The sequence below is a fragment of the Nelumbo nucifera genome, chromosome 2, assembly GCF_055504915.1.
Source record: "Nelumbo nucifera cultivar China Antique chromosome 2, China Antique-T2T, whole genome shotgun sequence".
NCBI classification, from domain to species: domain Eukaryota; kingdom Viridiplantae; phylum Streptophyta; class Magnoliopsida; order Proteales; family Nelumbonaceae; genus Nelumbo; species Nelumbo nucifera.
In genome coordinates, this window is record NC_142650.1 from 80,821,966 (window position 1) to 80,837,383 (window position 15,418).

A 15,418-nucleotide genomic window follows, 5' to 3' on the forward strand; every position below is an offset into this window, starting at 1 on the left:
TATAATGTAGCACCGGGCAAGAGAGTTTTTATCTTCCCATTCTTGATATTCCTCCTACGTGCCTTAGAAACCCTATCACCCGGACGATCCGGAGCAGGGTTCTTAGCAACCTTGTCCAATTTTTTGAACGTTAATACCCGCATAAGGTTACGGTACCAGTCAGCATAATTTGGGCCCTTAAATTTGTTATTGTCCAACAGCTTGGTGAATTGTCCGTTTGCCATTTCTGATAAAAAGGCAAGGCAAATTATTAGTCCACAACCTAAATTGATTCATGTTTTCTACATAGATATGGCTTTTAATATATGTTCCATTTCTATTTTTTCATCTATGAGATTTCCCTCCTACCTCAGTGACGGAGACTGCAAACTGTCTCTGAAAATGTGGAAAACCACATACAAGGTTCATTGTCATTGTCATTTTATGTTAAACAAGGTTCATTGTCATTTTATTTTTTCATCTGATGAGTTTTCCCTTTGGCCTCTGTCAGACAAGGTTCATTGTCATTTTATGTTAAACCTTTTTGTCGAGTAAGTGCTTACCCATCATATTCGTGAATGCCAAGGTACCGTGGGAGAGTCTTCCATTTTAGGATAGGCCCCTCTCACATTGGTCTTTGACGCTATCATCTTATGAAATAATCCAACAGATCCAACAGCAAATGGATAACCCAATTTTATGGTACATCTCCTCACTACGGAATGACCCATCTTCATGCTAATGATGGAAGGCCTTTAGAGAATTCATCATATGAATCTCCCTATCCCATGCACTTATATTTCAGAAGGGAACGAATAATTACGCCCTTTTTTTATTTAGGTCAAAGCAAAGTGGCTCCCATTGACTTTCATGAAACCAAATTTAGATGGGCCCTAAACGGATAGGGTTCTGCACGGTCCCTCTTGGGGAGGAAGTTGATGTGGGGCCCATCACACGAGGAGATCATCCAATGATCTTAAGGACACCATGGCAATGATGTGCATTCAGCCATGGTGTGTGAAAGAGTTGAAGGGATGAGAGATCAATCATATGGATAGCCGAACCCTGTAAGAAGGTAGGGCGAAATTTCAAAAATTTCCTCTCTCCGATCTGTGAATCACATTCCCTGTTTTAGAAAAATTGCATTTTTCAATGATCAATATTAAACCATGGTTTGAACCATATCTGAACCAAAAAGCAGGAGAGGGATATACCTGATACGAAGAAATAGTATCTCCCAATGAAGGTGTTCACACCCAAAGAAAATCTCCAAAGGCTGCTCCCACTGAAGATGACACAATGTAGGGTGGAGCAAAATCAGCAATGTTCTTCCCAAGAATCGAACCCTTCACAAGAACGTAGGGAGAAGGCGCAGTCACACTGTATTCAACTTCTCTCTGTGCTCTGAGATCTTGTATCTCTGAGATTTCTAGATGGATGATTGGTTTTCCCCCTCCTCCTTTTATAGCCTTAAAGAGAGCTCTTAATCTCATTAGGAGTTTCCTATTCCAAATCTGTATTTCGATTAGGAGTCTTCTTTAAGAGATAAGGATAAGCCCTTATCTTATCTGCAGATTATATCAGCTCTCTCCTAATCTCATTAGGAGGTTTCCATATCTGAATCTGTATTCAGATCTGGACTCTCTGAGTGGATAGGGTAAGACCCTATCCTATCTATTGATTTAATCCCAGATCCACCCCTTTATTTAACTAATCATATCGGCCCAGTTCGAAATGGGCTTTTAGGCCCATGAAGTCTAAGTGCTCAGACTGTTTCCAAACTGCTGCCCAGTTGGGCTTCTTTGTATGGCGTGGTACCCATACATTGATCTACACATCAGCCACATGGGTTCAGCCCAACCTCTGTTACAAGGCCTGGCCGAATTCACTGAAAAGACAATGAACCCCCTGAAGCCCATCACATGGACTCTTAATAGGCCCAACACTTACACTAAGTGGTCCCTGAGCCAATCCACCTTATAAAAACCCAGCGACTATGGGCAGATGCAAGATTAGCCCATTAGGTATTACCCTCAATGGTCTTACACTTAACCTCTCAGCCCATAATGATCATGCACTGCCCGACAAGAGATAACCTCTCCCTCGGCTGCAAGGAACAGTGTTGCACTCTCTGCTCACATGGATCCTGGGAATTAAAACCTTTTGCAAACAATTTGAAACCATAACATATATATTTATATCCATATATAAAATATATTTTGCAAAACAAATTTCAATGATTGAAATCAACTGCCGGCAGTTTTGGTTTCCATTAGAGAGAGTGCATCCCCGATCATTACCTTTGTCCGACAAAGGGGCTGATCCTGTCACTATGATCACCCACTAAGATGAATTCTCGGATTGTCCCAACATACCCAGGTGATGTAGCGCGATCCTGGCACTCGCGTGGCTCCCGGAAGGTACTTGAGATGAGGAAGAAGAAGAATCCCCGGGGAGTTTACCCGGTGGGGATACTCCGATGCTTAAGTTACTAATGTGTAGGAGAAGCAAGAAAGAGACGAAGGCTAAGAGTGCAGATAGTTAGTTCTCACTATACTTGAGGGATTAGAGGTCTCAAGAAGAAATTTCTCTTCTGCCCGGAGTGCTTTTATAGGGACACACATCAGGTCGGGCAGAACCGCCACTGGGCTCTTGCCACAGCCGTTACCTGCCAGGGCTGCACAGGTGGCCATTGTGGCGTACGTCTCACCCGGGTGAGTGACACGTTTCCAAAGTGGCAGGCACGCCTTTGCCTGCTGAGAGACATGGACGCAAACTGCCGAAAGGACTGGGACTGCGCCATCAGTAAGGGATATGGCGCAGTCTGACTGGTACGGTCTATCAGTCAGAAGCTTCCTGAAGAGCGCTCATGTGGCTCATTCGCGAGCTATTTTGTAGCGAGCTTGGAACTCTCCAGGATTACCCTTAGTAGAATTGGTCCTTGGAATGACTTGTCTGCTTGGGAGCTCGGGCGAGCTAAAGTTGACTTGGACTATCTCTTCAAAGGTAGCTCGGGGAGCCTGGGGTTCGCGTTGCGGCGAAATCCTTTCATGAGCTACAACGTAGCGAGCTGCTTTGCAGGCTCGTCACTTGGTCGCACCAGGTTACAACGCAGAGCTGTCTCTCGTGCTGATTCAGTGTCCACGTGTCACCGTTTCATAAGAGTGGTCAAATCACCCTCCATCAATTGCCCCCCACTCCTAGGGCTAAGAGCACTGCCTTAGCGCAGGGAGTTTGTGAAGCGCGATGGATTGATTTGACCGAAATTCAAACTTGATTGACTGCCCACATTAATGCATTTGTGGGAATCAAGAGATTTTCTGACTTTCCTGACTTTTCGGATTTCGAAAGCGTGCTGAAGTGGCTTTTACCTCCGAACGTCATGCGGCCGCAATTACCTTAATTATGGGAGACGTGCCGCCAATCACCTTCGGTTTTCAGAAGGCGTGCGGTCAGGGCGCCCGCGGGCCGTTGGATCTGCTTTGATTCGGGCCATCAATTGGAAAGGGTGGAGATTATAAATAGGGGGGCCTCCCGGGCCTCATTTTCTCCCACGCCTTCTTGTTGTCTTCGGATCCTGAGGTCGCGCACTTCATCTAGCCTACTCGAATTCCTCAGTTTGCTTCGTTCTGCCTCTTCTGGTGAGTCCCAATCGCTGTCAGCCATGTCTGGGTACTCATACCACACCTACCACCGGGGCGATAGCCAGGATGACAATGCTCTCTCGAGCTCGGGGGGAGCCTGGGAGTAGATCCCGGAGGCTCGAGAGGCCTCCGGCGATGTAGCATCTACTTCTAGGGGAGGGAGCCCGACACTTTCGGCCCTTCCTCCATGACAGCGGAGAGACTCAGGTCTCTAATCCGCTACTTTCGCCTCCTTGGGGACCTGGTCTACAACCTCCCTACTGGCAACTTCCCTTGGGAGCATGGTCCCAACGACATAGTAATCTTCCAGGAACAGCTCGAGGCTGGCTTGCGTCTCCCTCTACACCCCTTGATAGTGGAGGTGCTAAATCACTTTAACATCACCATTGACCAACTTCATCCCAATGCCATTTGAAATATGGTTGGGACTATATCTTTGTTTTACGAGTACTGTCTTCCTTTGGACCTTGATATTTTTGCCTCTATCCTTTGTATAAAAAATGTTGCTCTTGGGGTTCCTCCGGAAAGGCGCTTTTACTACCTCTCTCCCTGTCGTGGCTATAAGCTCTTGTACGAACTGCCGAATAAGATTCCCGCCTGGAAGCAAGATTACTTTGTGGTTCGCAACCCTGAGGGGTGGCCCTTCCCAACTACTTGGAGGGGTGCCATCCAGGACCCTGGGGCCGAGCTGGACCCCAAAACTCGAAAAACGATGCTGTCCTGGGCATCAGTAGGCTTCCTTTGCTCGGACTACTTGGCCAAGGAGAAGCTCGTGTAGGCCGACTTGAGCCCAGGTAGGTTGTCTTTTTAGGTCACATAGTTTCTGTAACGATGTCGTACTCACACTCGCATGCATATATTTCATCCTTGTTGGACTAACACTGATGCTCTTCTTGGCAGCCATTATGTCTAGTGCCAATTCGCGCCGCCTTCCCTCGAGCAGCCAGAGGCGCCATGCGAAGAGGACACGCCTCGACCGGACTCCCCCTTCAGGAGGTACTGAGTTCGGGTCTGCCGAGCCGGTTTTATCCTCCCCTCCGCCCGAGATTCCGGCACCCCCTCCCGAGGGAACCAGTGGGGTCGGCTTCGGGGGGGATGAGCTCCCTCAGTAGGGGGAAGCTCCCGGTAACCCCCTCCAGCCACGCCCTTAACCCCGGTTCCCAGTGGGCAAATGGGAAGGGGTGAACGATTACCTTGTGGCTCGCCGGAGGAGCCGGAAGGCGATTACTAACGATGAGGTCGCTCAGTGGGGGAATATGGAGCCCGGGGACCTCGCCGCGTTCGCCTCCGCCCACTGCATGGTGGTAAGTGACCCCTTTCCCTTTTTCTCTCTTGTTTTGCTCCTCTTCGCTGTCCTCTGATCTTCTCTTCCGTCGGCAGGTGAATTCCGCCATCCATGCCATGGCTCTCCAGACACACGTCCATCGCGTCGACGCCCTCGACCAGCGGGCTGCTAACAAGAAGCTCTAGGGCGAGCTCGACCGGATCCGAGGCGAGCTCCATCACACTTGCAAGGGGAGCGAGTCTCAAGAGCTGCTCGTCCACGACCAGGAGGCTCAAATCGCCCGGCTTTCTGAAGAGAGCGCGCGTTACTGGGAGGAATCATCGAGGATGGCGGCGGAGAGGGAGCTCCTCAGGCATCAGGTGCGGGACTTGGAGTCCACTCTTCTAAATCGGACTCGGAACTTTGATCAGATGGTGGAGGCGGAACGAGAGAAAGCAGTCTGGGATTTTAATGACTCCCAGGAATTCCACGACCTCCAGGCGGAATATGGTTCAGGTTCATACCGCTCTGGGTTTAAGCTTTGCCGGTGGCTGGTTCCGAAGAAGTTCTCCGAACTCAACCTCGACGGCATTACTATGAAGGGTCTATCTCCTGAGACGGCGGACCAAACGGAAGAAGAGCAGCCTAACTCCCCAGAGGATGAGGAGGCGGATCCCTGAGGCAGTGATTCTCTGGACTTCTGGTGGCTTCCGGGTGCCGTAAACCCGGTCTTTCACAAGTCTTTTGTCGGGCGGTTGTGCCCTGTGATAGTCAGACTTTCCCGAGCTGTTTAGCTCGGTTATTGCATTGTTATTTTTCTTTCTTCTCTCTCTCTCTCTTTTTTTTTTTTGAAATGACAATGAAAGTTCTCCCTTTTTTCTTCTAAGTATAGTGTGCTCTCTTTATCTTTGCTAAGGCGATCTCAACACCCAAGCTATTAGAGCTACATACCCGAAGTAGAACTGCTCGATAACTGTTACCTCGAACTGTTCCTTAAATTGTTTAAGGCATCTTTATGGTGCACGATGAAGTGATTACCACGTTGCCCGAACTATATGCTCGTCGGTTATCCTCTAGTTTGATCATCGTACTAGAACAAGCTACGCGCGGTGGGGTTTAAGCCCGAGCTGCTTACACCTCACTTGAAGTTCGCCCATGTCATGAAGACAACTGGGTCTGATTGCGCTGAGATCGTGTTAGCTCAGCATTTTGACCCTTAGGCTTTGGGAGTGATTTATAGTTCACTTTTGAAATTCGTTTATGCCTCAGAGGCGACCGGGTCTTATTGTGCCGAGATCGTGTTAGCTCGGCATTTGGCCCTTAGGCTTTGGGAGTGGCTTGCGGCCTACTCAGTTGTTACAGATAGTATCGTCTTAAGTTGGCGATATTCCATGCCCGAGGTACTTGCTTCCCTTTGAGGGTTTCGAGCTCATACGTTCCTTCCTCGAGTACTCGTTTCACTCGGTAAAGTCCTTCCTAGTTAGACCCAAACTTGCCAGCGTCGGGCTCAAGTACCATAACTTTTCGAAGAACTAGGTCGCCGATGCGGAGGTTCCGCTTCTTGACCCTGGCGTTATAGTACCGAGCTACTCTCTGCTGGTAGGTTGTAGTCCTGATATACGCGAGGTCCCTTACTTCGTCGAGTAGATCGAGGTTGGTACGAAGCTCGTCTTCATTCGTCTGATCACCGTATGCTTCTAGTCGCAGCATAGGCACCTCGATCTCTACAGGGATCACTGCTTCGGTGTCGTAGGTGAGATTGAAGGGTGTTTCTCCCGTGGCGGTCTTCTCCATGGTCCGGTAAGCCCATAGGACGCTAGGTAATTCATCTGCCCACAACCCTTTAGCCCGGTCCAGCCGTGCTTTCAGTCTGCGGAGGATGGCTCTGTTCGTGACTTCTGCCTGACCATTTGCTTGAGGGTGCACGACTAAAGTAAAATTATATCGGATTCCTATGTCTTGGCACCAGTCTTGAAATTTGATGTCCTCGAACTGCTTGTCGTTGTCAGAAATCAATACCCGAGGTAACCCGAAGTGGCACACGATGTTCTTCTAAAAGAAGTTTTGGACGTTCCGGGCTGTGATCGTTACAAGGGGTTTAGCTTCTACCCACTTGGTGAAGTAGTCCACTGCTACTACTAAAAACTTCCTCCCACCCATTGCCGGCGGGAATGGCCCAAGTAGATCAATGCCCCATTGTGCGAAGGGCCACAGGCTGGTGAGATATTTGAGATCGGCGGCAGGTTGGTGGTGAATATTGGCATGCTTCTGGCATTTGTCGCATTTTTTAACAAGCTCAATAGCGTCTGCCTTCATTGTTGGTCAATAATACCCTTGTCGAAGTGCCTTTTGGGTGAGGGCCCTGCCCCCCAAGTGCCCGCCGCACAACCCCTCATGAGTGTTGTGGAGTACGAGCTCGGCCTCGGTAGGTTGCAAGCAACGTAGATAGGGGAGCGTGTAGGATCTCCTGTACAGTCGTTCGTCTATCATGACATATTTGGCTGCCTGGTGCTGCACCCTTCTGGCCGCATTGCAATTTGCAGGGAGGGTCCCGTGTAGCAGGAAGCTCGGGAGTGGGTCAATCCAGCTCGGCTCTGTTTGAACGATGGGAGTGACCTCTTCTACCCTCACCCTCACCCCCCACCCCCCCCCCCCCCCCCCCCCCCCCCCCCCCCCGAGAATGCTAGGCCGAGACAAGTCCTCTATGTATATGGTTCTCATGGTGATGTTGCTGGCGCTGGCTAGTCTGGACAGGGCGTCGGCCTCAGCGTTCTCTAACCTTGGGATTTGTTTGATGAAGTGTGATTGGAAGTTGAGCAGGGCCTCTCTAACTTTGGCTAAGTAAACTATCACGGTTGGCTCGCGAGCTTCGTACTCGTCGGTGACCTAGTTGACCACGAGCTGGGAGTCGCTGCAGATAACAATGTGCTTTGCTTTTACTTCTCTGGCTTGGGCTAGTCCAGCTATCAACGCCTCGTACTTCGCTTCATTGTTAGACGTCGCGAACTCGAAGCGTAGCGCGCACTCCAGTTTCGTGCCACTTGGGCATGCAGAACTATTCCGGCTCCACTGCCCTATTGGTTCGAGGAGTCATCTACGTGAAGGATCCAGGGCTCCTCATCCCAGCTCCCGGTTGGCCGAGATAGGAGAGATGCCACACTGGCTGCTACCTCACAGGGTTCGGACTCGACCGGCCTGGGAGCTTCGGGCTCACCCGAGCTGGGAGCCTTGTGCTCAACCAGCCTGGGGACTTCGGAACTAAATGTGCATTCGGCTATGAAATCTACTAAGGCTTGGGAATTGATGGCGGTTCGCGGCTTGTACTGGAGGTCGTACTCGCTGAGCTCAATGGCCCACTTCGTCAACCGACCAGAGACCTCAGGCTTAAGTAAGACTTGTCTCAGAGGCTTGTCGGTGAGAACGATAACAGTGTGAGCCTGGAAGTACGGGCGGAGCTTCCAGGCTGCAATTACCAATGCGTAAGCCAGCTTTTCTATCTCTGGGTATCTCGTCTTTGCTCCCTACAATACTTTACTAACATAATAGTTGGGTCATTGAACTCGATCTACTTCTTTTATTAGTACCGAACTGACCACTTCGTCGCTTGCCGAGAGGTACAGTTCTAAAATATCACCCTCCTTGGGCCGGGTTAAGATTGGCACACTAGCGAGGTATTTCTTGAGCTTGTCAAATGCGAGCTGACACTCTTGGGTCCATTCGAACCCTTTGCTTTTGATTGCCTTAAAGAACGGCAGGCAACGGTCTGCCGATTTGGACATGAAGCGGTTCAGGGCGGCTATGCGGCCATTCAACCTCTGAACCTCCTTTAACTTCCGGGGTGGTCTCCTATCTAAGATGGCCTTAATTTTGTCCAGGTTGGCCTCAATACCGCGCCGGTTAATGATGTATTCTAGGAACTTGCCCGAGGTCACACCGAATACACACTTATTTGGGTTCAGCCTCATATTAAATTTACGCAAAATTTCAAAAACAGAATGCAAATCTTGTATTAACTCATGTGAAAATTGAGTTTTGACGACCATATCATCTACATAGCATTCTACTTTTCTGCCAATTAGTGGTGCAAACAACTTATTTACAAGCCTTTGAAAGGTTGCCCCTGCGTTTTTCAACCCGAAGGGCATAACCTTGTAACAGTATAGACCGAACTCCGTGATGAAGGCAGTCTTTTCTTCATCCATCGGGCCCATCTTGATTTGGTTATAGCCCAAATAAGCATCCAAGAAACTTAGCAATTCCTGCCCTAAGGTCGCGTCCACCAAGCGGTCAATCCTGGGGAGTGGGAAGCAATCTTTTAGGCAAACCCGGTTTAGGTCGGTGTAGTCGAAGCACATGCGCCACTTGCTGTTGGCCTCTTTACCAGGACAGGGTTGGCTACCCAGCTCGGATAATGGACTTCTCTTATGAAGTCAGCTGCGAGGAGCTTCTTGACCTCCTCGTCGACCGCTTTCCACCGCTCCGGGGCTAGGTTGCGTTTCTTCTGTCTAACGGGCCTAACTACTGGATCAGTGTTCAGCTTATGAGTTATAAGGTCGGGGTTTATACCAGGCATCTCTACCACGGACCACGCAAAAATATCTAAATTTTGGAGTAAGAAGCTTACCAGTTCAGACAGTTTGGATCGTAGAGGTTCTCGAACGGAAGCACCGATCTGAAGCGTCCGAGCCGGGTCAACTGTTGAGGTCGGGACTGCGACTGTTTCTTCCATGAGTGTGGCTCGTTCTCCGCTTTGCTCCGTAGGCTGCTCCAGTTCGAGGTCATCGGCCACCTTGGTCTTTCCCTTCAGGGCGGCGACGTAGCATTTGCGGGACTCGAGCTGGTTGCCCCGCGCTACCCCCACACCGAAGTCTGTTGGGAACTTCATAGCCAAATGGTAAGTGGAGACCACCACCTGTAGGACATGGGTGATTGGCCGACCGATTATGGCATTGTAAGGGGAGGGGGTCGCGACCACCAGGAAGTCGTGTTTGAATCTGACCACGCAAGGCCATGTGCCGACTTCCACAGGTATTGTTATTTTCCCAAGGGGCCGGACTTCTTCTTCGCTGAATCCCACCAAAGGAGTGTCCGCAGATTTCAGGTCACTTTTCCACAGCTGAAGTTGGTCGAACGCAGCTTTAAAGAGGATGTCGGCCAAACTGCCTGAGTCGACAAGTACGCGTCTGACCTCGAAGTCGTTCATCCTCAGCTTTATCACAAGTGCGTCATTGTGGGGGTAGTGAACCCCTCGCGTGTCATCTTCAGTGAAGAAAATTGGCTCTTCTATCCTCGACCGCTTTGGAGGGTTCTGCTCTTCTCGGGCGGCCTCACAAACTGACGTCTGTGCCGCTACTAAAGTACAACTCGCAACAATCGAGCCTCCCACTATCATGTGGATGGTCCCCCGAACCGGCCTCTCTTCCGGAGGCTGCCTCTGTGGCTGTTCGGCCGACCTGTTGCTGGACTCGGGAGCATCCTTACTGTGCTCCCCTTGCTGACCTGCTTTATTATTACTATTACTATTATTATGTACAAAATTTCTTAAATACCCACGATGGATGAGCTCCTCGATCTCGTCGCGGAGGTTTTTACAATTTTCGGTACTATGACCGTGATATCTATGAAAACTGCAGTACAAATTCTTGTTTCTTTCATTGGGATTCCCCCTCAAACGAGGTGGCCACTTCACATACGGGGCGTCCTTGATCGCCATCAAGATTTTTGCCCGCTTCGCGTTCAGTGGGGTGTAATCAGTTTGGTCCGCCACAGGAGCTCAGTACGACTGACCCGGCTTCGCTCCCCGAGCTGCATCTTTTTTCTTTCGATTGTCCCCTTGGCTGGAAGGCTCTCCTTCCCTCTTCCTCTTTTTGGGCGCGCCCTCGCCCTTTTGGTTGATCTCCTCTTCGGTGGCTATAAACCTGTCTGTGAGCTTAAGGAATTCGGTTATGGTCGTTGGTTGGTTGACGACCATGTGCCACTTGAACTCCTTATGCGTCACGCCTTTCTTGGCTGCTGCAAGGTGCACGGTGGGGTCCAGGCGCGGTATCTTCATACAAGCGTCGTTGAACCGCTTGATGTAGCCCCGGATGGACTCTCCTCTCTTTGCACTATGCTGAGGAGACTCTCTTCAGTTCGCGGACACCGCTTGCTGGTAACGAAGTGGGATGTGAAGGCTTGTGCGAACTACGCCCAACTTCTTATCGACCCAGGTGCCAGGTTCCAGTACCACGTACGGGCTGCTCCTCTAAATGTGGTGGAGAAGGCCACGCACATGAACGACTCGCTGGCTCTTGCCAGGTGCATCTGCGATTGGAAGGCATCTACGTGATCGTTTGGGTCGAACGACCCGTCGTACTTGTCAAGAGGGGGGAGCTTAAAGTCTTTAGGAATTGGGACTGCCAGGAGCTCGGGAGATTGGGGGATTGAACTGAAAGGATGGGGGCCTTGACTTCACCCGAGCTTACTTCTTTGCCTTCGAGCTCGGACAGGTCGTGGGTGGTAGACCGGCGAGCTCGGCAGCGTCGTCTCTGCTTCTTGGCGGGCTCGACATTCATGCTGCTGACTTCTGTACTATTAGGAACGGTGTGTGCGGGAAGCAGCTCAAGCTGCTGGTGATGGCTATGGACAGAGGGCTCCTGCTTGGAGCCTGCGGCCAGGATCTCGAACCGGTTCTCTAAGAACGGGGTATCGGGCTTGGAGGGCTGAGACGATGTGGGCTTGGCGAGCTAGGGTCCTTCCGACCTGACCTCCCGTGGCGAGGCCGGAGTGGCCACCCTTTCCTATCTGCTGCGAGAGGAGGCCTGGCTCCTTGGAGGGTTCCGGGGGGGCCTTTCCTTGGCGGGGAAGGTGCTCCTCTTGACGATGGGACCTAGCCTGCTGTGAGGTTGGGTGCCGAGGAGGGAGTTGCGATTACTGAAGCTGAGGTTGTGGTAGCGGGGGAAATTGCTGTTGATACTGGTACTGAGAGACCTGGTGCAACATGTGCTGTTGATAGACCTGAAACTGCTGAAATTGTTGCATTTGAGCCTACATGGCCCGCATGCACTGCACCAAATCTTCCAGCTGGTTCGGGCTGGCCGCTGGGGGCACAACCGAGGGTTCAATGAAGGTTGTTCCGACTGTGGTAGGGAGTGGAGCAACGACGGGTGCCCCTGCAAGAGGCACGTTTAAACTAGGGATCCCGTCCGCTGAGAGGGGGACGGTGAACTGTCCGATACAGACAGTAGGAAGCTGGGGTTGTTCCGTGGAGTTATTCATCTTCGCGCTTCGTCCGATGTTGCTAGAGGAAGCCATGAGCGTTGAGTTTTTGGAGAGTAAAAAGATGTGAAAGTTTAGAGAAAGGCTTTTCAAAGCATTTCCCACAGACGGCGCCAAATGATGTAGCGCGATCCAGTCACTCCTAGTTGGCACTCACGTAGCTCTCGAAAGGTACCTGAGATGAGGAAGAAGAAGAATCCCCGGGGAGTTTACCCGATGGGGATACTCCGATGCTTAAGTTAGTACTGTGTAGGAGAAGCAAGAAGGAGACGAAGGCTAAGAGTGTAGATAGGGCGTTCTCACTATACTTGAGGGATTAGAGGTCTCAAGAAGAAATTTCTCTTCTGCTCGTAGTGCTTTTATAGGGACACACATCAAGTCGGGCATAACCGCCACTGGGCACCTGCCACAGCCATTACCTGCCAGGGCTGCGCAGGTGGCCGTTGTGGCGTACGTCTCACCCGGGTGAGTGACATGTTTCCAAAGTGGCAGGCACGCCTTTGCCTGCTGAGAGACGTGGACGCAAACTGCTGAAAGGACTGAGACTGCGCCGTCAGTAAGGGATATGGCGCAGTCTGACTGGTACGGGCACACCAATGTCAGCCTTAGCAGGATAAATCTCCCCAGACTTATCCAACGACTGTGAACATTCTAAACTAACACGAGTCTCATTATGTGTCCAGTTTAAGGGTATTACACAGAAACACACCACAATAACATGAATCAAATATGTATTTTATTCATTTGCAATAAATGTCATAAGTACACCAATCTGATTGGAGCTAAGGGCATACACTGTTTAACAAGAGCCACTATCGAATCAACATGGGCCAAGTGCTTATGACCCATGGACGTAGCACCTCTCACATTCATACATCTCATGCATGATATCCATAATTGATCCAATCAATTAAATAACTGTAAAACCCATAAATAAAGCCCATTTAATTCCATAAAATTACCAATTTATTTGAATCAATTCTTTGATCGTTTGATAGACAAATTATACCAATTCTAATAACTAGCATATCTTGCAAGTTCATAATGAAGAATGTGAACTGTTCTATTTGGACTATGAGCCAACCATTGATGCCAACAATGATGGCATTAACAATGGGACTTATGATGAGCTTCTAGCAGGTGATGATGAAGGTCCTAAACAAGATTTTCATACAAAACGAATGAAAATCACACATTCGAGCGAATTTCTCATCTAAAAACGAATGAGAAATATGAAATATATGGTCCTAAACAAAATTCTCATCTAAAGAATCCTTAGAATCAACAAAATTAATTATGAAGAGTGATACCAAACAGGGCCCAAAAGAATCACCATAAATGATTATTTGGAGTAATGCTAAACGGGGCATAAAACTTTGATGATGGATGAGGATGGACAAAGTAAAACTTTCTCAATATAGTTAAATCTATACTACTTTAAAAAGCACGAATAGCCTCTAGAGTATTTCTAGAATTTTTTGAGGACAAAATTTACCCCTCCATATTTAAATTTATTGATAAAAATGAGGGCGAATAGGGTAATTGGTTATTGATATTAAATGAGTTAAAAAGATGTAATTTTAAGATATTAAATGCATTCAATTCCCTCTCATTAAATTCAACATTTAAGGTATTAAATTGCATTCAACTTCATTAAATCATATTTTAAAACATTTTTGTTTCTTCTCATCATTAAATTAAATTAATTAAGTCCATACATAATAAAATAATAATTCCAATAACATAAAAACTTATACTTTCAAAACCTACCTAGAAAAAAATAGTATTTTCATCTAGGTAGTGGTAAGAAATTACACCATTTTGGGCCAAATGAGTCAATCAACGTTGCCACAATTAAATAATAAAATTCAAAATTAAAATAGATAAAATGCAAACAATATAAAAATAAAAAATGAAAACATTTTTAACATTGTATGTTTGACATGTTAAACTATGATAAGTATGATAAATAAGAAATGCTTTTATTAATGATGAAAATGGAATATAAAATTAAAACCAATTGGAAATAAAACTATTTTCTTATTCTTTCTCATCAAATCTTATATCTAAGGTATATTCTTTCATTAAATCCTATATTTAAGATATTTATTTCTCATCATTAAATTCATAGCATTAATTTTAATAGTATAAAAATAAATATTGTCAAAAGTACTTTAAAAACAAAATCACTTTTTTCCCTCCCAATGGTGGGTAAGCAATTCAACCATTTGGGTCAAATGGGTTAATAAACAATTCCATAATTAAATAATAAAAAACTAAAATAAATAAAATATACAATACAAAAAAAGGGGATATCTCTAATATTGGATATTCACTATACTAAACAACATAAGTATGTAATGTAAGAAGTATTTTTATTAACCATGAAAATGGAATGCCAAATTAAAAATCAACCTAGAAATTAAATGATGTCATAGTCAAATAATAAAATTTTAAAAATAGAAAACAAAGAATCACAAAAATAAAAAAGATAGAGAAAATTTTGGACACATATCTAATGCTATATGTTTATAAAAATAAAATATTGGGTAAATCTCTAATATTATAAATTCATTATATCAAACAAAAATAAGTTTTATACATAAGAAATAATTTTATCAATGATGAAAATGTAATATAAAATTTAATGTCAGCCTAGAAATCAAAATATTTTCCTTTTTTGAGTGGTGGGTTATTGGTTTGGGTCAAATGGATTAATCAATGATATGATGGTTAAATATTAAATCATTAAAAAATATAAATAATCAAAAGAATATATAAAAAATTATATATTAATTATGTCAAACAAAAATTAAGTGTGATAATTAAAAATTATTTATATAAGGTAAATGAAATATATAATTTAAAATTGATTCAAAAGCGAAGCTATTTTCTTACCTAGATGGTGGGTCAATGATCCAACTTTTCAAAAGACTCATGAAGTTATAATTGAATAAAAAATATTTAGAAAAATATAAAACACAAAGTTAAAAAATATAAAATTTTGTTGAAAACATTTGAGAACATTTATAATTTTATATATTCATCATATTAATTAAAAATAATTATTAAAATAAAATTATTTTTATTTATAAAAGAAATGGGATACAAATTTAATTATAATAATAATAATTTGTTATTATAATTTAAAATTTTCACATGCGCACATTTGCTACAAACATTTAAGTTTATTTTTAATTATATTATTATTTTTGTAAATTTTTAATTTCCATCTCCACTATGTTATATATAAAATTAAAGTAATTAATATCAA